The sequence below is a fragment of the Onychostoma macrolepis genome, chromosome 22, assembly GCF_012432095.1.
Source record: "Onychostoma macrolepis isolate SWU-2019 chromosome 22, ASM1243209v1, whole genome shotgun sequence".
NCBI lineage: Eukaryota > Metazoa > Chordata > Actinopteri > Cypriniformes > Cyprinidae > Onychostoma > Onychostoma macrolepis.
The window spans coordinates 6,080,993-6,102,973 of record NC_081176.1 but is presented as its reverse complement, the minus strand read 5'-3'; the positions used below and the strand labels follow the sequence as shown (position 1 = coordinate 6,102,973).

The 21,981-nt window shown below is 34.9% G+C and overlaps 1 long non-coding RNA gene across 1 annotated transcript; it reads left to right on the top strand.

Annotated features, from left to right (window-relative positions):
- The first annotated feature begins 813 nt into the window (after positions 1-813).
- Positions 814-5,278, top strand: LOC131530744 (uncharacterized). The gene is made up of 5 exons (XR_009268469.1): positions 814-2,317; positions 2,446-2,539; positions 3,535-3,668; positions 4,573-4,604; positions 4,685-5,278. It is a non-coding gene; the product is annotated as an uncharacterized LOC131530744 (long non-coding RNA).
- Positions 5,279-21,981: the final 16,703 nt, after the last annotated feature.

Genomic DNA, 21,981 nt, shown 5'->3' with positions numbered 1-21,981 from the left:
CTGTTGAATCTAGCTGCTGAGCCAAACAAAACATAGGACTACAGTTATAGAAGTTAAGTAAAATTATATATAAAATAAGTCTAAATTTGACGTTGAAAAGACGTCCACAAACGACCACATTTGGACTATAAATAGCCCTTACACGGAAGTCCCACGGACGTCAATATATGACGTGCTGTAGACGTCGAAAAAAGACGTCGCCTGGCGTTACAAAACAACCCCTTCAGTGGACCTAAATTGGACATCCAAAAATAACATGGAAAAGACGTCACTCCGACGTCACATGGCGCAGTGGGGTCTGCCGTGAGAGGTTTGGAATGACATGCAGCCGCACCGTCTCTCTGTCCGGCGCGGGTAAAATAATTAATGCTGAAGGTGAGGTGCAATTCATATTTCTTTATTAAATAACTCACAAAATAATTTGAAAACTTTCGGTGAGCCCTGTCTCTGTCCCTCTCAAAATGCATACCACATCTCGTCTGCACTATAAGCGAGCTGCACACTGCACGGTTGACATAGGAACTGTCACAGTTTACATGCATCGTCACTAAAGTTTATAATTTGCATTTCTTTTTAAATTTGGACAGTATTAAAACCACTCAGCACTCGTGCGCTCTCCAGAGACTGTGTGCTCATGCACACTCAACAATTGCCCCATTGTAAAAAACAAAATACACAGCATGATCAAACATTTAATTATATATTTTTTAAATAAAATAAAAAAATTTAAAAAGTTCTCCCTCCCACAAGAGTGACCTAAGATGGGAATTCACCCCATTTTCTAGAATTAAATTCAGGCCCTGAATGAATGTCTGTAAAAATCCTGATTGGAGTATCACTGTAAATAATTATACATGTTAAAAAGAAGCCCTTGACTCCATTTGGCTTAAATGTTGATTTTGATCTGAGTTGTTTTCTGTAAATTTATCTTGGATAGTAATCTTTATTTATATTTATATTTTGTTTGTATAGATTATTTTTCATGTTGGAGTCTAATTGTTAATTATTGAATGATTTGGATTATATTATGTTCAGCTGTGTATAATTATCATCATTATTTATACTGGTCTCCATGTTTATGAAGCTATACCTTGAAAAAGGCTACTAGCCGAAACGTTGGTTAATAATTGTGCTTAAGTGAGTGTGCAGTTGTTCTCCAATTTATTTAAAAAGAAGCCTTTTATCATGCAGATAAAAACAGAGATTAAAAAAGTCCCTCTAAACAACTCGTTCTCATCAATCTGCCTATAAATAACACGGCTTTACACTTTCCAATTGCGTATAATGCATACGCCAAATGCCAATTTTGCGTGCATATGATACGCCAATCCTTCCCACCAACTTCGGTGGAGAGCAGATGCGTCCGAATACCACGCAGCATCTTCAGAGGCAGGGGACCTCACCAGCGAGGCTCGGTTCGCCCGGGTCACCTGATGCGCGTGCAAACAGGTAAGTAAGGGCAAAAATCTTTTCCTTTTCAATGAGATCATTATTTTAATTAATTCAGTCTTTCTGCGTTGCATGCGGTCATGTGTTACAATGGAAGCGTATGCATTCAAATGAGTTGTTAGTAGAACAGTGGGCTGCTCAGTTAGCACAGCTGGTAACCTGCCATTACATTAGCCTAAGCTAACTTCTAACTGTTGCAGTTTGAAATAAATAAATAAATAAATAAAGCTGTTTTAAATCATGTTGTGACATGGGTCTTCAGCTTTTAGACGTGGTTGATGACAGCTCTACAAATCAGCCAACCCAGTATTGCGTGATAAGCGCGTGACCATGCAAAAAGTCCACACATTTACCATATTTTTACCATCGTAACTATGTTTACTGTCTACTCTTTGTATTTAAAGAACAGTAACACCGCTTCTACCATGTTTTTACTGCATATTTGTAGTTAAAGCACAGTAACACAACACTTAAAATGGTTTTACCACAGTAACCATAGTTTTACTGTGGTATTTGTAGTTAAAGCAGTAATTGTACTGAAGTAACTGTAATTCAATATTTTTTTTCTGTCTTGCAGTTGCGTCAGATCACATACTCCAGCAGCTCTTTTAAGAAGTCATCTCTTGTAAAAGCCATCACTTGTTCCTATTTTTCCAAACTATAATCCATAATTCATTTACACATAGTTTTGCTTTCTCTCTCTCTCTCTTTCTGTGCATCGTGACATTTTTAAATCTCATAATTTTGACCAATTCTTTCAGAAAGCTGCTAGAATGAACAGGGAACTTGAACTCGAAGCTCCTAATGCTGATCTTGAAGAAGCTGCCAAGGAGGCTGAACAAGTCCTTCAATGATTCAACTCTTCACAGTAATGTTGAAGACATTTAGCTTTAACTGATTTGCTTTAATGAACGCATCCTTATTTTATGTGTTAATAATAACTTTCCTCACAGATCATTTTTAACATATTGTCTCAACATGTATATATTGTTTCAGCTGAAAGGGAAGACCAAAGGGAGGCCTGCCTTTGGATGTGATTTTGGCCGTATTGTGCGTTTACGGAGAAGACCAAAAGCTGCAAAGGCAAATGGTATGTCTGTGTTGGTCTGAGCACCTTGACTGAACTGTACTGCAGATACATTTTGCACAGCATTTGATGATTCTTAAACTTTGCTTTACATATCCCACGGCCCCATCAGAAAGAACCCCCAACAAAGTGTTGTGTCGAAGTAGTAATAATTCATACAATTTAACAAGTCAGCAAATTCATATGATATTGAACAAGCGTACTCGTACAAAATTTTACGACTTTTACTCCTAATTCTGTCATTGGCCATTGCCTCAACTTTCATGCAAATTGTGCCCATTGTAAGTAGTCAGACTGTTTATATCATAAAGTTTATATTAAGTCAATTGTATTCTTTATTAACCTTAACAGATTTGCAGAGTCTCTTCCCGTTCTAACAGTATATGATATCTGTCCACATCTCACAGTCTGCCTTTCTTTCCATGTTGATTTTTATTGAACGCATCTGTCTATGCTCAAGCTCTTTAAAGTCTGGTGGATTTTGATTGGCTGTCAATGTTTTTATTGTTCATCATCTGGAAAAATTTGTTCTGAAAGAGATTCCAATGATATTGACCCTCTGTGTCATTAAATGTTAAATAGCTGCGGTGTGTACTCATCCTTGGTGTGAAGAGACCTTTAAACTGCTTATAATACCGTCAGCATGTAATCATATTTAAATAATTCATATTAGCTTGCTATTGAAGAATACAGCTTTTTCTAATTCTGTTTTCTTCTCATTCTGTTAAACTTACACACAAAATTCTGCCTATTTCTCTTCATCTTATTCCTTTACTCCCTCACTTACTCACACATTCTTTTATACTCTGTTGTAAACTGAGAGTTTGCATGATGGCCTTTTCTCAGACTCTGAATCTGATATGTACAGATGAACTCAGGAGCCCGCTAGAGTAGCCAGGGAACTTGAGCTTCAAGTTTACTATTATAACTGCTTAATTTATGATTAAACAACAGTAATAATTAAACATGGGGTCAGTATATATTTTCTTGTTTTACAGCTGAAGACCAAAAACGCAAAGAAAATCAGTCACAGCAAGCCGGTCAAACCAGTCCTGATGAATGAGGCATGAACATGGCCTACTTGTGCCCAAACAGAAAAGACAGAGAGATGAAAAGTTGCACATTTCCATTGGTATGTCTGTATTCAAGCAATGCAGTTATATGTGGTACAGCATTTGATGTTCTCTCAAAAGACTCTTCAAGTCACCAGTTGTCATTTTTCAAATACACATCTTTTTTTAGCTCCTAGAATGAGAAAATCAGCTGTGCATCATCTCTGCACTGTAAAAAAAAAAAACGTAGTTTTTACAAAATAATTCTGGCAGCTGTGGTTGCCAGAATAATTTTGTAAAAAATACAGAAAAAACTGTAAACACATTTACAGAACAAAACTGTAAAATGTACAGTATAAAACTGTAATTTACAAACAGGGAAATTTGAATGTAAACCACTACATTCAACAACACACATTGCTATTAAAATCTGTTTTGTGCCTTTAATATTCTGACAACCACCATAATAATGCAGGTGGTAAAAGAGAAAGCCACGTGAATGAATCAAAGCTCATCACAAGTAGCTTCACCACAAGCAGAAGTATATACTAATATATAGAAGGTGCACAGAGTCATTCATGCAAACACAAAACACCATCGTGGTATTTAAATAATGCAATAAACTTTCATTAAACAACAGAAGATGTAGCATAAAGCCCAAATGCACATAACTGATAACAAAAACTATTAAAAAACATGATTATTTAAACAAAATACTTTCAAATGTGGAGTGTCACGCAGGGAATTCTGGGAATATCAGTTTACAGTTTTTGACTGTAAATTATACATTGATTTGTTATTTTTACTTCTAAAAACTGTACAATTAACAGCATTTTGCTGTAAAATTACATGAAATGTCTGGTTAGATCTTTTACAGTTTTTTCCCTGTATATAGTACAGGAACTCGCTGTTAACATATTAACAGTTTTTTTCAGTAGTGTTTTTACTAAATTTTACAGTTAAAATTACACTTATTTTTTACAGTGTGGGATTTGGGCAGGAAATGACTGAATATGGTGAGTACTGACACCTGTATTCACCAACACTATTTCTCTGGAGTTATTGTTGACTTATTGATTTATCTGTTTGTTTGAAGGAGGATGAAGCCAGTTGATGAAGATGTCAATTCAATGGCCACCAAGTGCTGCACTGCTGCCTGAACCCATCAGATATCTGCTGTGAAGACTGCATTCACGAACAGCTCTACTGTGACAGTGCAGATGTTACGGCCCATAAAAGTAAACTTCACAACTGAACAACTGCAAGATAGCGGTGGAGGGATTCTTTTGGCCCATACCTCCAACAACCTCCAACAAGAATCAATGGTAAGTCCAGTGCAACAATTATGCACTGCACTCTATCACTTACAATGACTGGACGCTGACTCACTATTATTCTGCACCCTGACATTCTGTTTGCACTAATTCATACCGTACTGCACTGCAAAGGTATATGTGTACTGTGATTATTGTGTTTAATCAGAATAATCAATTGTGTTATTGTTTTCATTTCATGCTCTCTGTATAGTATAATATTTACCATATGTTGTTCTCTATCTGTATTGAGTCCCTTATATGTGTGTGTTGCATATATATTCAATACTTTTTTTTTTCTTTATCAACTTTTTGTTGTTTTTATATATTCAATACTTTTCATCCATAATGTCATGCTGCAGTTTGCACAAAAAACTTTCACCACTTGCGTTCATGGTATTGTGATAATAAAGTGATTTGATTTGAATTGGTCACATGTCTTTTGTTTGTCAGTTGTACTGTAGGGTGCTGGATAACAATTACAAATTGTTTATGACATGGAAGAAGTTTATGATAGGGACATGGATAAGCAAGCAAGAGGAAGAAAACCAGGAGAGCTCTGATGAAGAGAATGAAACTGAATGTGATTCTATGATGCTCAGGACGTTTCACCATGCATGCATTTGGGTGGCTTCATCTGATTAAAATAACATGGTTTTAACATAACCCATTTTTATTTCTCTTGAATATGATTTGTCTTTATATGCTACTTTAGCTGTCTTTATGATGTATCCTCCAGTAAAGTATTGCACATGGTGTTGGATAATAAAGTATGGTGAATATTCTGTACTAGGTCTGCGCCGAGGGTCTGGGCCGTGACTTTTGTCGCCTGTAAGGCAAAGTCAGTCGCCATGCGCAATAAGTAATAAGCATGGTAAATGTGCATAATATTGCCTTTAAAAATGAAAAATGTGTTTGAAAATGGAAGAATGCACTCCAAAAACAATTTTGGAGCGAGTTTGCCTTTAATTTTACTAGAAAATATACAGTAAAATTACATGAAAATTAATATAGAAATAGTCAGGGTCACTGTGAACAGGAATCATTTCAAAGAATGAGCAAACCTATAAAGGAAGGATTTTTTTGTGTGTTTGAAAATGGGTAATAGTGCAAGTGCAAGAATGCACTTTTACGCTTGGCGTGTTTACCATTAATTTTCTCCAAAACCATACAGTAGAAAGACTTAAAAAGAATAGTCATGATCACTGTGAACAGCAATCAATTAAAAGAACGAGCAAACCTATAAATTAAAAATGTTTATGAGGGTTTGAAAATGGGACATGATGTGAAAGTTCTTATGTACTTACAGGTGCTGGTCATATAATTAGAATATCATCAAAAAGTTTATTTATTTCACTAATTCCATTCAAAAAGTGAAACTTGTATATTATATTAATTCATTACACACAGACTGATATATTTCAAATGTTTATTTCTTTTAATTTTGATGATTAGAGCTTACGGCTCATGAAAGTCAAAAATCAGTATCTCCGATGGCGCTCATTGCAATGGATTTTAATTCATAATCATTCGGAGCATTTTCCCTGCTGGCGTTCACATCAATCCGCAAGTCGTTCTTAAGCTATTTTAATTCAGTTCGATGTAAAAACAATAGGCTAAATACGTCTTGCATCCTTTAATGTTAGCGAACATTGCAAATAAATTGGTTGTAAAACGGTATCCACTCACGTTTAACTTTTTGTCTGGTGGTTACGGTCAGAAAGAAAAAAAAAAGAATCACATTACTAGATGTTATAGACTAGCCAATGATCACTAGATTTTATACAGATGTTACTATAATGATTCTGTAGCCAGTTTTCTAAGTTTCACACTCTGGAGCAGAGCGGCAATCCACCTGTCACTCAAGTGGCCACGCCCTTAATTATGCAGAACTTTAAGGCTTAATATAATTTAAACGGATGAGTTATAAAAAAAAAAAAAAAATCACCCCTCACAGTTGTCACGAAGGGCAAAATTAGCTATATAGACCAAAACCACTTTTTGTACCAGGCTGTAAACATGTTTTTTTCTGCTGTAAAGTTGGGCATTTTAACATGGGGAGTCTATGGGACTGACTCTCTTTTGGAGCCAGCCTCCAGCGGCCAGTCGATGAATTGCAGATTTAGTCACTTCCGTGTTGGTTTCAAGAGAGAGAGCGGGAGGTTGCCGCTTGGTGCCGAGGCTTCGAAACAATTCGACACCCGTCTCTACGGTCACACCTAGAGGTCACTTTCAGGTATTGCTCTGAAACAGCATTGACAACGAATCAGTTAAGCGAATTGACGAATTATAACATATATGTTGCGCTTGTTATTTCATCCTGTGGGTTGGTGGAGTGGTTAGTGTGCACGATTGGCATGTTGTCAGAATCTGTCAGTTTAGATGCAAATCCCTGGTGAAGTTGCCTATGTATATGATTATAATAAATATTTAAAAGTTGTGTTTTTAGTTTATCTTTTCTTGTAATATCATAGGCTATAGATTGTGACATAACTCAGAGTTTTAGTCTGTGAAGATAAAAATATACACTTACAATCTAAATGTAAATACAAATGAAAGATTTTAAATTCTAATGAGTTCTAATGAGCCAAACAAACTAGCTCTGTGCTGAATCATAATAAAACACACTTTGTTTTGAAGCAAAACATGCAAATACAGTACATTAGTGCATGGCAAATCAAATAAAAACTGACAGTACAATATCTTTTTCACACGGAATTTGTCCATTTAATACATTTTGGAAATTAAATAATGATATTGACTGTTCTGAGAACTCATGGTAAGTTTGTCACAGTTTAAAATTAAAATGCTGAATCGAGTGTTATTAATTATCGCAAGTATTTGTTGCATTAATTTATCAAGAAAACTGAATACTAAAAGTAGGTTATTGTTGAACTGAATTAAAATAATGTATAAAGAAAGTTTAACAATCAAAAGACGCCACCTAGTGGTTTTATCACAACCAGTTTCTTTCAGAAACTAACCCATAACCATAAAACAAGGCTCTTGTCAAAAGAAGCATGATAAATGTAAATATGATTAGCTGCAACTACCAGATAATGTTAGTAATGTTCTGACGTGCTTCCAGTAACACAGGTTATAATTTCCACAACATGTAAAAAGTGCTTTATGATTAGTAAGTTACTTTAGGTTACAGCTCAACAGCTAAAGCTGTGGAAATAATGTTGCAGATACATGAACCACTTAGGATCCTCTCAGATCACGTGACCTTTTTCCATTTGTAAGGATTCAGGAAATATTACAGAGAGAGAAATGAACCGCTGTTCAGATTCTAGTTGGTTCAGGTGTGTTTGATCAGGACCAGGGGCACCCCTGTTGCTGTTGTAGATTAATAGTGGAGCTAAGTGAGGGCTTCCCATGTAGGGCCAGCACTAAGGGGCCAACGTTTTGCCAATGAGTAAAATCTCAGAGGCCCTGCGCTGGCAGCCCGCTGGGGGCCCTTAGGCTATCCCTAAGTGGGCCCGTAAAGGGCCAGTGCAGGCTTGTTTGCAGGGTAGGCTCTAAAATGAAACTAATACAGCTTGATGAATATGCTAATTAGTCCATGTTGTCATCTAGTGACATTCAGCGATTTTCAAGCAGGCTTTTGCTAATTTTCATTGAAGGCATTTGGCAACACTGCAGACAACCTCATGGTTTTGTCTTTCTCTTGCAGCCAAAGAACTCAGTCTGAACTGCTTCTGTCACAGTGGTCACGTCTTGCAAGTACTATTCTCCATTGCAATAGCTTTTATTTCAAGATACCGCAGTAATCATGCAAGAGTTTATAGACCGTATGAGATGTAAATAGCGACCATGGCATGGAGGATTTAAAATTTTATTATTAACTGTCAGCTAATTTTGGACAGAGAATGGTTAACATTCATGCCATGCTGAACCAAAATCAAGTGGAAATATAACTTTTCGAACCGTTCTTTGAACTGTTCGCCCAACGCTGGAAAAGCGGCTAAAGCTTTTCTCATTGTTCTTATCAAAAGTCATGTCTTTTAAAAAGCATGTTGTTATTATTTTAAAGAAATGGTTGGTTACATTCAAATAATTGATATTTGTGACAAAAAACAAAACAAAAAAAAAAAATCATTGAGGCACACAATTTTTCTAAAACCCCAAGCAGTTTTTTTTTTTTTTTTCATTTTAATGGAAAACCAAACATCAAGTGTAGGCTATTATTTTGTATGATGTCATTTTTGAAACAATTAGATAAATGATAAACCAAACAAAAATTAGAAAAACTGTGGTTTTGTGTTGTGTTTGGGTCCATTTTGACCCGAAAGTCAAGTCAAGTCACCTTTATTTATGTAGCGCTTTTACAATACAGATTGTGTCAAAGCACTTAACAGTATCAAATTAGAGGATAGAGTGTCAGTAATGTATAATGATAAGATTAAACACTCAATTTTCAATTTTCATTTAAAGGCATTTCATTATTGAATTCAGAGATGTCATTGTCTAGCTCAGTTTAGTTTAAATAGTATCTGTGCAATCAAATCGGCGATAATCGCTAGAAATTAAGTGTCCCCAACTGAGCAAGCCAGAGGCGGCAAGGAACCAAAACTCCCTCTGAGACAGAATGGAGAAAAAACCTTGGGAGAAACCAGGCTCAGTCGGGGGGCCAGTTCTCCTCTGACCAGACGAAACCCGCAGTTCAATTCCAACCGCAGCCATGTCAGAAAGCCATGTTAGAAAGTGAATTGTAGTTTTATTTATGAAATTATACTGTGAATGTGTTTTTCCTATTAGTTATATATTATTATTATTATTATTTTTCTTCCCACTGGGGCTGCATTTTGTTTATTAACATAATTTGCGTATACACAATTCTGAAATTGAAGTAAAATAACAAACTATTAATATCTTAATGTTTTCAAAGGTTCATAGACCAAATACTCAATTTTAAAAGAAAAGAAAAATAAAGAAGAAAGCTTTTAATTTGCAGCAACAGTTTGATGGATAATTTGCTTAATGATAAAATGTCAATGTTAGAGTCCATTTTCATGCATTTTATACATATAAATGTCCTGAGGATAGAAACAGCACTCATTTGGTGGATTGAATCAGCGTATTTAATTTAATGTAAAATTTACTCTATTTCATTATTTATTTTATTTTATTTTTTAACTTGGAACAAAGTTCTTGAATATTACATTGCATATTAATATTATTTAAATATTTTAAGTATTAATTGAATAATTCATATTTAATATTTACTGTCTGGTTCTTGGACTGGCAGGTTTTTGTCTGGATCTGGGTCACTAGTTTTGAGCAGGAACTCTAAACTACTAAGAGAAATAAACAAATAAATGTCTGTGGATGAATGGAGCAGCATCCCTTACTGTACTAGTCATAGTTTATAATTTCATAATTCCATATAGTATGGCAAGCCATTTTAGCATTTAAAACTTTGGTTTGATTATCCATAAAATATATTTCAGATAGTTACAACTGTATTTCGTGAACATTCACAAAACATTTTATCTTACCACTAAGAGTTTTCCTAAGTAGCAGTTAAAGTTTTTAGCTAAGAGTTTTCTCTTAAAACCTATTCACAAAGCTGCTGAGACAACCTTTTAGTAAGGAATAGAGAGAAGTCTTAAGTAAGGGGGCGGGGTTGACCTCGTTGCTATGGATGATGTCGGCATGCTTACTAACTATGCACACAGTGATTGGCTGATAGTCTCTCTCAGAGATTTACTCATAGAAATATTGCAGAGCGCAATGTTATGTTGCCATATTCAAATAAATGTTTAAAAATAAAATGTTAATTGCCACATTCAAATAAAGATTTTAAAATGCAGGCTAAAGTGTCACTAATTAAACAAGTATATGTTCAGCTAAATGTCAGCCTCTTGCATGCATGCTTCTCGTAGCGGATATGCATATAAACAGCTTTTAATTAACAGAGTAGAAAAATCATGACTGAAGAACAGTTGTTACTTCTTGCCCAACTGGTTAATGAATAGAATATAATCAAAGGAAAATTTTGAGTTGGGATAAACTCCAAACCCTAAAGGTGATACCTTTTTAAAAGCTCATTGGTCAAATGTTTCTAAAATGTTTATATTCTGAGGCAGATTGCTGGCAACAGATATTTTAGGATAGTTGTGAGTTGGTCTTAGTGACTTAGGAGTCCTCTTCACTACTCCTAACGTTTCACAGATTTAGGAGCTAGTTTTAGTGCTGAAACACTTTGTGAAATACTCTTAGAGTATAAATTTAGGACTGACACACCCACTATTTTAAGATGTTCTCCTAAATCGGCAAGTTAGCCTTAAGATGTTTTGTGAATACGGCCCCAGAATCGAATCTGCTGTTGTGTGACAAAAGACAAAATTTACTCAGCTCCTCCCCCACACCAGAGCTCCTCCCCTGCCTAATGCATACTGCTAATGCTAACAACAGTAGTCCGCTTTTGTTGTCATGGAGAGAAAAGCTACTGGATGAATTACTTCAGGTGTATATAATATAAATAATATCTGGATGCATTCATATGGTAAAAGGTCTCCCGAATGCTTGTATGTAGAGTTTAGCTCCAACCCTAATCAAACACACCTGAAGCAGCTAATCAAGCTCTTATACTTGAAACTTTCATGCATGTGTGATGAGGCAAGTTGGAGCTAAACTGCAGGACACCGGTCTTCCAGGACCAAGTGTGGTGACCCCTGTTCTATAGTATTATGCGTACACACCACCCCCCAGCGCTACTAAATCTGCTTCTGGTGGCACCATCTGTAGAACTTAGTGGCGCTGGTGCCATTGCTTTCAAATGCTAGTCTGGAGCCCTGGTGTTAGTAGTCTTACCACCAGCACAGCAACAGTTTGCACCAACCACAAATAATAAAAATAGCTGCAACCACCACTAAAACAATACCAAATTCACTGTGAATTTTTTTATTATTATATATTTGGAAAACACATATGAAGGACAATGGAAGTGTACACCAAAAACATGAAAAATAGTTAAAAAAATAATAAAATGAAAACAACAATAATTGAAAAAGATTACAAGGTAAAAAAAGTTTAACTGGCATTTACATGTACTGATGAAATTGATTAGTACATTATATTGTGTGTAGATTAAGTGTTCTCTGCATACCTTACATCACTTTTACACGTGCACCAGCTATATTTTGAATTACTTGGGTATAAGGCAGTTTAAAATTAACCAAAAATGCAGGAACTTTATTATACAGTTATTAGACAAAATGGCAGAAGACAACCGTTTCCAAGGTAGGATTGGTTAATGAAATGTTTAAGGTGGGGCTTAACTAGTCACATTCACTGTAAAAAAAATTCAGACCTCCCAACTCAAAATTTTCTTGTGACTGATTATATCTAAATTTTTCCATTGGCCCAATTGAATTTCTGTTAACTGAATTTTATCAACAGTCGGTTAACATTGGCTCAGTGAGAAATAATATGTTGAGCCAATGGAACAATTTTTATGTAATCAGTCACTAGACAATTTTGAGTTGGGAGGTCTGATTTTTTTTACAGTGAATGTGACTAGTCAAAATTCCTTCATAGATATCTAAACTGTGCATGCAAAACACCTTTGTTAAGCCCCATCTTAAACATTTCATTAACCAATCCTACCTTGGAAACGGTTGTCTTCTGCCATTTTGTCTAATAACTGTATAATAAAGTTCCTGCATCTTTGGCTAATTTAAACTGCCTTTAATTTAAAACAGATATCTTTAAATGATTTTTGACTAGGAGGAATTTTGGTTCAAGATATATCTTATTAAGTTTTGCTTAGTCAAAACAAACAAAAAAGTTCCAAGATATGTACTCTTTTAGGCTAATTTGACTAGTAATAAATAAATTTCAGATAGCTAATAATAATCTTTAAAAATGTTGAATTAAAGATATCTTAAATTTTAATTATGACTAGTTAGAGATATCTCAAATTACAATTTTTACTAGTGGTGATTCAGTTGGAGATATTTCTAGTTTAATTTTAACTAGTAAAATTGTAATTTGAGGTAACTAATTAGAATTATGCCTGGTGTAAAATCAGTTTTAGATATCTGTAATTACAATTTCTACTACTAAAAACTCATTAGTGGATATCAGAAAATTTTTCCAATAGAAGCCAAAAATTGTATTTTTAATGGGATGACCAAAATATACTTTGTGGCAAACAAACTCTTATGTAAAAATAAATAAATAAAATAAATAAGTAAATCAAATTGCCACTATAACCAGTAGATGGAAGCAGAGGAGAACTTACTGGCTTATTAATAATTAGTTTCTACTTTTGCTTGCTTGAAATGATAAATTTCAATATTATTCAAAATCATCAAGAAATCAGATTTAGTCACTTCCGTGTTGGTTTCAAGAGAGAGCGGGAGGTTGCCGCTTGGTGCCGAGGCTTCGAAACAATTCGACACCCGTCTCTACGGTCACACCTAGAGGTCACTTTCAGGTATTGCTCTGAAACAGCATTGACAACGAATCAGTTAAGCGAATTGACGAATTATAACATATATGTTGCGCTTGTTATTTCATCCTGTGGGTTGGTGGAGTGGTTAGTGTGCACGATTGGCATGTTGTCAGAATCTGTCAGTTTAGATGCAAATCCCTGGTGAAGTTGCCTATGTATATGATTATAATAAATATTTAAAAGTTGTGTTTTTAGTTTATCTTTTCTTGTAATATCATAGGCTATAGATTGTGACATAACTCAGAGTTTTAGTCTGTAAAGATAAAAATATATGCTTACAATCTAAATGTAAATACAAATTAAAGATTTGAAATTCTAATGAGTTCTAATGAGCCAAACAAACTAGTTCTGTGCTGAATCATAATAAAACACACTTTGTTCTGAAGCAAAACATGCAACTACAGTACATTAGTGCATGGCAAATCAAATAAAAACTGACAGTACAATATCTTTTTCACACGGAATTTGTCCATTTAATACATTTTGGAAATTAAAATAATGATATTGACTGTCCTGAGAACTCATGGTAAGTTTGTCACAGTTTAATATTAAAATGCTGAATCGAGTGTTATTAATTATCACAAGTATTTGTTGCATTAATTTATCAAGAAAACTGAATACTAAAAGTAGGTTATTGTTGAACTGAATTAAAATAATGTATAAAGAAAGTTTAACAATCAAAAGACGCCACCTAGTGGTTTTATCACAACCGGTTTCTTTCAGAAACTAACCCATAACCATAAACCAAGGCTCTTGTCAAAAGAAGCATGATAAATGTAAATATGATTAGCTGCAACTACCAGATAATGTTAGTAATGTTCTGACGTGCTTCCAGTAACACAGGTTATTATTTCCACAACATGTAAAAAGTGCTTTATGATTAGTAAGTTACTTTAGGTTACAGCTCAACAGCTAAAGCTGAAGTGGAAATAATGTTGCAGATACATGAACCACTTGGGATCCTCTCAGATCACGTGACCTTTTTCCATCTGTAAGGATTCAGGAAATATTACAGAGAGAGAAATGAACCGCTGTTCAGATTGTAATTAGTTGGTTGAGGTGTGTTTGATCAGGACCAGGGCACCCCTGTTGATATTGTAGATTAATAGTGGAGCTAAGTGAGGGCTTCCCATGTAGGGCCAGCACTAAGGGGCCAACGTTTTGCCAATGAGCAAAATCTCAGAGGCCCTGCACTGGCAGCCCTCTGGGGGCCCTTAGGCTATCCTAAGTGGGCCCGTAAAGGGCCAGTGCAGGCTTGTTTGCAGGGTAGGCTCTAAAATGAAACTAATACAGCTTGATGAATATGCTAATTAGTCCATGTTGTCATCTAGTGACATTCAGCGATTTTCAAGCAGGCTTTTGCTAATTTTCATTTAAGACATTTGGCAACACTGCAGACAACCTCATGGTTTTGTCTTTCTCTTGCAGCCAAAGAACTCAGTCTGAACTGCTTCTGTCACAGTGGTCACGTCTTGCAAGTACTATTCTCCATTGCAATAGCTTTTATTTCAAGATACCGCAGTAATCATGCAAGAGTTTATAGACCGTATGAGATGTAAATAGCGACCATGGCATGGAGGATTTAAAATTTTATTATTAACTGTCAGCTAATTTTGGACAGAGAATGGTTAACATTCATGCCATGCTGAACCAAAATCAAGTGGAAATATAACTTTTTCGAACCGTTCTTTGAACTGTTCGGCCCAACGCTGGAAAAGCGGCTAAAGCTTTTTTCTCATTGTTCTTATCAAAAGTCATGTCTTTTAAAAAAGCATGTTGTTATTATTTTAAAGAAATGGTTGGTTACATTCAAATAATTGATATTTGTGACAAAAAAAAACAAAACAAAAAAAAAATCATTGGAGGCACACAATTTTTCTAAAAACCCCAAGCAGTTTTTTTTTTTTTTTTTTTTTCATTTTAATGGAAAACCAAACATCAAGTGTAGGCTATTATTTTGTATGATGTCATTTTTGAAACAATTAGATAAATGATAAACCAAACAAAAATTAGAAAAACTGTGGTTTTGTGTTGTGTTTGGGTCCATTTTGACCGAAAGTCAAGTCAAGTCACCTTTATTTATGTAGCGCTTTTACAATACAGATTGTGTCAAAGCACTTAACAGTATCAAATTAGAGGATAGAGTGTCAGTAATGTATAATGATAAGATTAAACACTCAATTTTCAATTTTCATTTAAAGGCATTTCATTATTGAATTCAGAGATGTCATTGTCTAGCTCAGTTTAGTTTAAATAGTATCTGTGCAATCAAATCGGCGATAATCGCTAGAAATTAAGTGTCCTAACTGAGCAAGCCAGAGGCGGCAAGGAACCAAAACTCCTCTGAGACAGAATGGAGAAAAACCTTGGGAGAAACCAGGCTCAGTCGGGGCCAGTTCTCCTCTGACCAGACGAAACCCGCAGTTCAATTCCAACCGCAGCCATGTCAGAAAGCCATGTTAGAAAGTGAATTGTAGTTTTATTTATGAAATTATACTGTGAATGTGTTTTTCCTATTAGTTATATATTATTATTATTATTATTTTTCTTCCCACTGGGGCTGCATTTTGTTTATTAACATAATTTGCGTATACACAATTCTGAAATTGAAGTAAAATAACAAACTATTAATATCTTAATGTTTTCAAAGGTTCATAGACCAAATACTCAATTTTAAAAGAAAAGAAAAATAAAGAAGAAAGCTTTTAATTTGCAGCAACAGTTTGATGGATAATTTGCTTAATGATAAAATGTCAATGTTAGAGTCCATTTTCATGCATTTTTATACATATAAATGTCCTGAGGATAGAAACAGCACTCATTTGGTGGATTGAATCAGCGTATTTAATTTAATGTAAAATTTACTCTATTTCATTATTTATTTATTTTATTTTTTTTAACTTGGAACAAAGTTCTTGAATATTACATTGCATATTAATATTATTTAAATATTTTAAGTATTAATTGAATAATTCATATTTAATATTTACTGTCTGGTTCTTGGACTGGCAGGTTTTTGTCTGGATCTGGGTCACTAGTTTTGAGCAGGGAACTCTAAACTACTAAGAGAAATAAACAAATAAATGTCTGTGGATGAATGGAGCAGCATCCCTTACTGTACTAGTCATAGTTTATAATTTCATAATTCCATATAGTATGGCAAGCCATTTTAGCATTTAAAACTTTGGTTTGATTATCCATAAAAATATATTTCAGATAGTTACAACTGTATTTCGGCGAACATTCACAAAACATTTTATCTTACCACTAAGAGTTTTCCTAAGTAGCAGTTAAAGTTTTTAGCTAAGAGTTTTCTCTTAAAACCTATTCACAAAGCTGCTGAGACAACCTTTTAGTAAGGAATAGAGAGAAGTCTTAAGTAAGGGGGCGGGGTTGACCTCGTTGCTATGGATGATGTCGGCATGCTTACTAACTATGCACACAGTGATTGGCTGATAGTCTCTGTCAGAGATTTATTCATAGAAATATTGCAGAGCGCAATATTATGTTGCCGTATTCAAATACAGGTTTAAAAATAAAAAGTTAATTGCCACATTCAAATAAAGATTTTAAAATGCAGGCTAAAGTGTCACTAATTAAACAAATATGTTCAGCTAAATGTCAGCCTCTTGCATGCATGCTTCTCGTAGCGGATATGCATATAAACAGCTTTTAATTAACAGAGTAGAAAAATCATGACTGAAGAACAGTTGTTACTTCTTGCCCAACTGGTTAATGAATAGAATATAATCAAAGGAAAATTTTGAGTTGGGATAACCTCCAAACCCTGAAGGTGATACCTATTTAAAAGCTCATTGGTCAAATGTTTCTAAAATGTTTATATTCTGAGGCAGATTGCTGGCAACAGACATTTTAGGATAGTTGTGAGTTGGTCTTAGTGACTTAGGAGTCCTCTTCACTACTCCTAACGTTTCACAGATTTAGGAGCTAGTTTTAGTGCTGAAACACTTTGTGAAATACTCTTAGAGTATAAATTTAGGACTGACACACCCACTATTTTAAGATTTTCTCCTAAATCAGCAAGTTAGCCTTAAGATGTTTTGTGAATACGGCCCCAGAATCGAATCTGCTGTTGTGTGACAAAAGACAAAATTTACTCAGCTCCTCCCCACACCAGAGCTCCTCCCTGCCTAATGCATACTGCTAATGCTAACAACAGTAGTCCGCTTTTGTTGTCATGGAGAGAAAAGCTACTGGATGAATTACTTCAGGTGTATATAATATAAATAATATCTGGATGCATTCATATGGTAAAAGGTCTCCGAATGCTTGTATGTAGAGTTTAGCTCAACCCTAATCAAACACACCTGAAGCAGCTAATCAAGCTCTTATACTTGAAACTTTCATGCATGTGTGATGAGGCAAGTTGGAGCTAAACTGCAGGACACCGGTCTTCCAGGACCAAGTGTGGTGACCCCTGTTCTATAGTATTATGCGTACACACCACCCCCAGCGCTACTAAATCTGCTTCTGGTGGCACCATCTGTAGAACTTAGTGGCGCTGGTGCCATTGCTTTCAAATGCTAGTCTGGAGCCCTGGTGTTAGTAGTCTTACCACCAGCACAGCAACAGTTTGCACCAACCACAAATAATAAAAATAGCTGCAACCACCACTAAAACAATACCAAATTCACTGTGAATTTTTATTATTATATATTTGGAAAACACATATGAAGGACAATGGAAGTGTACACCAAAAACATGAAAAATAGTTAAAAATAATAAAATGAAAACAACAATAATTGAAAAGATTACAAGGTAAAAAGTTTAACTGGCATTTACATGTACTGATGAAATTGATTAGTACATTATATTGTGTGTAGATTAAGTGTTCTCTGCATACCTTACATCACTTTTACACGTGCACCAGCTATATTTTGAATTACTTGGGTATAAAGCAGTTTAAAATTAACCAAAGATGCAGGAACTTTATTATACAGTTATTAGACAAAATGGCAGAAGACAACCGTTTCCAAGGTAGGATTGGTTAATGAAATGTTTAAGGTGGGGCTTAACTAGTCACATTCACTGTAAAAAATTCAGACCTCCCAACTCAAAATTTTCTTGTGACTGATTATATCTAAATTTTTCCATTGGCCCAATTGAATTTCTGTTAACTGAATTTTATCAACAGTCGGTTAACATTGGCTCAGTGAGAAATAATATGTTGAGCCAATGGAACAATTTTTATGTAATCAGTCACTAGACAATTTTGAGTTGGGAGGTCTGATTTTTTTTTACAGTGAATGTGACTAGTCAAAATTCCTTCATAGATATCTAAACTGTGCATGCAAAAACACCTTTGTTAAGCCCCATCTTAAACATTTCATTAACCAATCCTACCTTGAAACGGTTGTCTTCGCCATTTTGTCTAATAACTGTATAATAAAGTTCCTGCATCTTTGGCTAATTTAAACTGCCTTTAATTTAAAACAGATATCTTTAAATGATTTTTGACTAGGAGGAATTTTGGTTCAAGATATATCTTATTAAGTTTTGCTTAGTCAAAACAAACAAAAAAAAAGTTCCAAGATATGTACTCTTTTAGGCTAATTTGACTAGTAATAAATAAATTTCAGATAGCTAATAATAATCTTTAAAAATGTTGAATTAAAGATATCTTAAATTTTAATTATGACTAGTTAGAGATATCTCAAATTACAATTTTTACTAGTGGTGATTCAGTTGGAGATATTTCTAGTTTAATTTTAACTAGTAAAATTGTAATTTGAGGTAACTAATTAGAATTATGCCTGGTGTAAAATCAGTTTTAGATATCTGTAATTACAATTTCTACTACTAAAAACTCATTAGTGGATATCAGAAAATTTTTCCAATAGAAGCCAAAAATTGTATTTTTAATGGGATGACCAAAATATACTTTGTGGCAAACAAACTCTTATGTAAAAAATAAATAAATAAAATAAATAAGTAAATCAAATTGCCACTATAACCAGTAGATGGAAGCAGAGGAGAACTTACTGGCTTATTAATAATTAGTTTCTACTTTTTGCTTGCTTGAAATGATAAATTTCAATATTATTCAAAATCATCAAGAAATCAAATTTTGTCAAAGTTTTGCGTGTATGAAGTAAGAAAAGTCACAAAGTGCCTTGAAAAACAAACTTTTCAATTTGCGACTGAATCACACATTAAGTGTTCCTTTTATAATCACTGTAGTTATTGGTCAGTTACGCATAATACTATAGAGCAGGGTTCACCAAACTCGGTCCTGGAAGGCCTGCAGAGTTTGGCTCCAACTTGCCTCAACACACCAAGTTTGGTGACTCCTGCTATAGAACAATAATGGTACATTTAATTAATTTTGTATGCTTCTCAACTGAAGCTTAGTGCTTTACTGTCAAATGTGCATTACCAAGAAATACACATTATTAGCAATGGCACATATTAATGCAAGACAATATAAATTTTGAGATTAAATTATCTTTATTTTTAATACCCTCACACTCCACCCCCCATTTGTAGAACTTAGTGGCACTGGTGCCATTGCTCTCAAATGCTAGTCTGGAGCCCTGGTGTTAGTAGTCTTACCACCAGCACAGCAACAGTTTGCACCAACCACAAATCATAGAAATAGCTGCAACCACCAAAAAAATAATAACAACAGCTGCACATATTCCTATAATCAAATTGGAAGACAGACCTGAATCTGGAACAGATAAAGACAGACGGTCATTAGTGTGAGTGAATCTGTCAGTCTGATCTATAACACTGAACACTTTGACAAATTGCACTTGGCTAAAACATAGTAAATATGAATCAGATTCTGTTTAAGGAGAATCACAAAACAGCAAGAGAGAACATCCGTTGTAATTTCAGTAATTATGATGTTCTCACTGACAGTGTTTATCTTCTGTATTACTGTATGCTACAGCATGTGTTTGATGTGAACATGGGACTGATTTAAATATTAACATTACAAGACGTGATACAGATTTAATAGACTTGAGTTACTCACCATCTCTGCTCGGCCTCTCTGTGACATTATTCAGTGTGTTTTTTAATTTTCCATCAGGACCACCATATGCAGAAAAACGTCCTTCAGAGAAGTTAGCTATGTCTCCAAACATTCTTTCTTCATCCATTTTCTCAGTATCAGTGCGTAGAGTGACAGAATCTCCCTCTATAACTAATACTGTCTTTATTTCACCTGTATCAACACAAGAAAAACACTGAGGAACAGCCACTCAGACATTATTCAAAAGCATACAGGAGGATTTTAATACTGTCATTAACTTCAACTATCAAATCTCAAAGTGTTGTGTATAAAGCTCATTTAAATCTCAGCTGAAATTTAAATTCTACTGGTCAAAAGGCACGCTTCAAGTCTAACAGGACATTTGTAATGTAATATTATTTTTTCAATATTATTGTAATATTATCTGCTTCCGCCATCCATTCCTTCTACCACCAGAGGGAGCCAATCTCATGAGTACTGAATACTGCCAGTTCTTCGTGCCTCTCTTCCTGTTCCTACCTGTTATAAGCCATGTTGTTTGGGCATCATGTTGCAAAGTATTGCCAGTTTACCCTGTCCTTACCGAGCCTTTCTGACTCTTTGTTTGCCACTTTACTGATTTTCTGCCTACTCTTGACTACGGACTTGGATTACGGACTTTTTTTGTTGCTATAATAATCTAGAGTTTGAGGAACACAGTTACTAAACTAACAGCCCAACAAATGTATTGTTTATTTGCAACATTAACAATACATCTTAAACATTTAATTCAGTGTAAACGTGTTGATTTTCATCTAAACTACTCGCACAGTGCTGCTGATTTAAATAAATAAATTACTACATTGTGTTACTCACCGACAGTCACATTGAATGACTTGTGTATGGTGTGTTTGCTGCTGATCTCAACCTCATAACGTCCAGAGTGATTGGTTTCCGTCTTCATAATGGTCAGAGATCCAGTCTGATGATCTAGCTGTAGTCTGTCTCTGAATCTCCCATCAGGACCATCATATGTGTTGAAGATTCCAGCCGTTCTATTGATTTAAGCTACAGGAGATTTCTGCTGTCCAAACCTCCACCGTATCACATCATATTTCTGTATCTCAGGAACATCAGTGTGTAGAGTGACTGAACCTCCCACCTTCACTGACACTGGCTTCACTCCAGTATCTCTCACACCTGAAGAACAAACACAGTTTCTCTGTCAGTCATCACTTTTATAACACTGTCACTAAACAGATTTAACAGAGATCACTGAGTCTTGTCTAGTAAAGACCATGCCACTTCCTGCAGTATGATTTTAAATTATTCTATGCTTATTCTATTGAAAGCAGATGGAGTGAATTTCACACAATTTGACAAACACACACACATACTACCATTCAAAATGTTAGGAAAATTGATGCTTATGTTTATAAAGTAGTGCTGTCAAACGATTAATCGTGATTAATCGCATCCAAAATAACATTTTGGGGGCAGTCACCAGTGCCAAGCTATGCTTCATCTCTTCTCCGGGCTGGGTCTGCCACAATACTTTGTCCACATCACAAGATACGTTTTCTCTTGCCAAACATCGAGGGAAGTATCTCCTAGCATGGACAGAGGCAACCTCTATG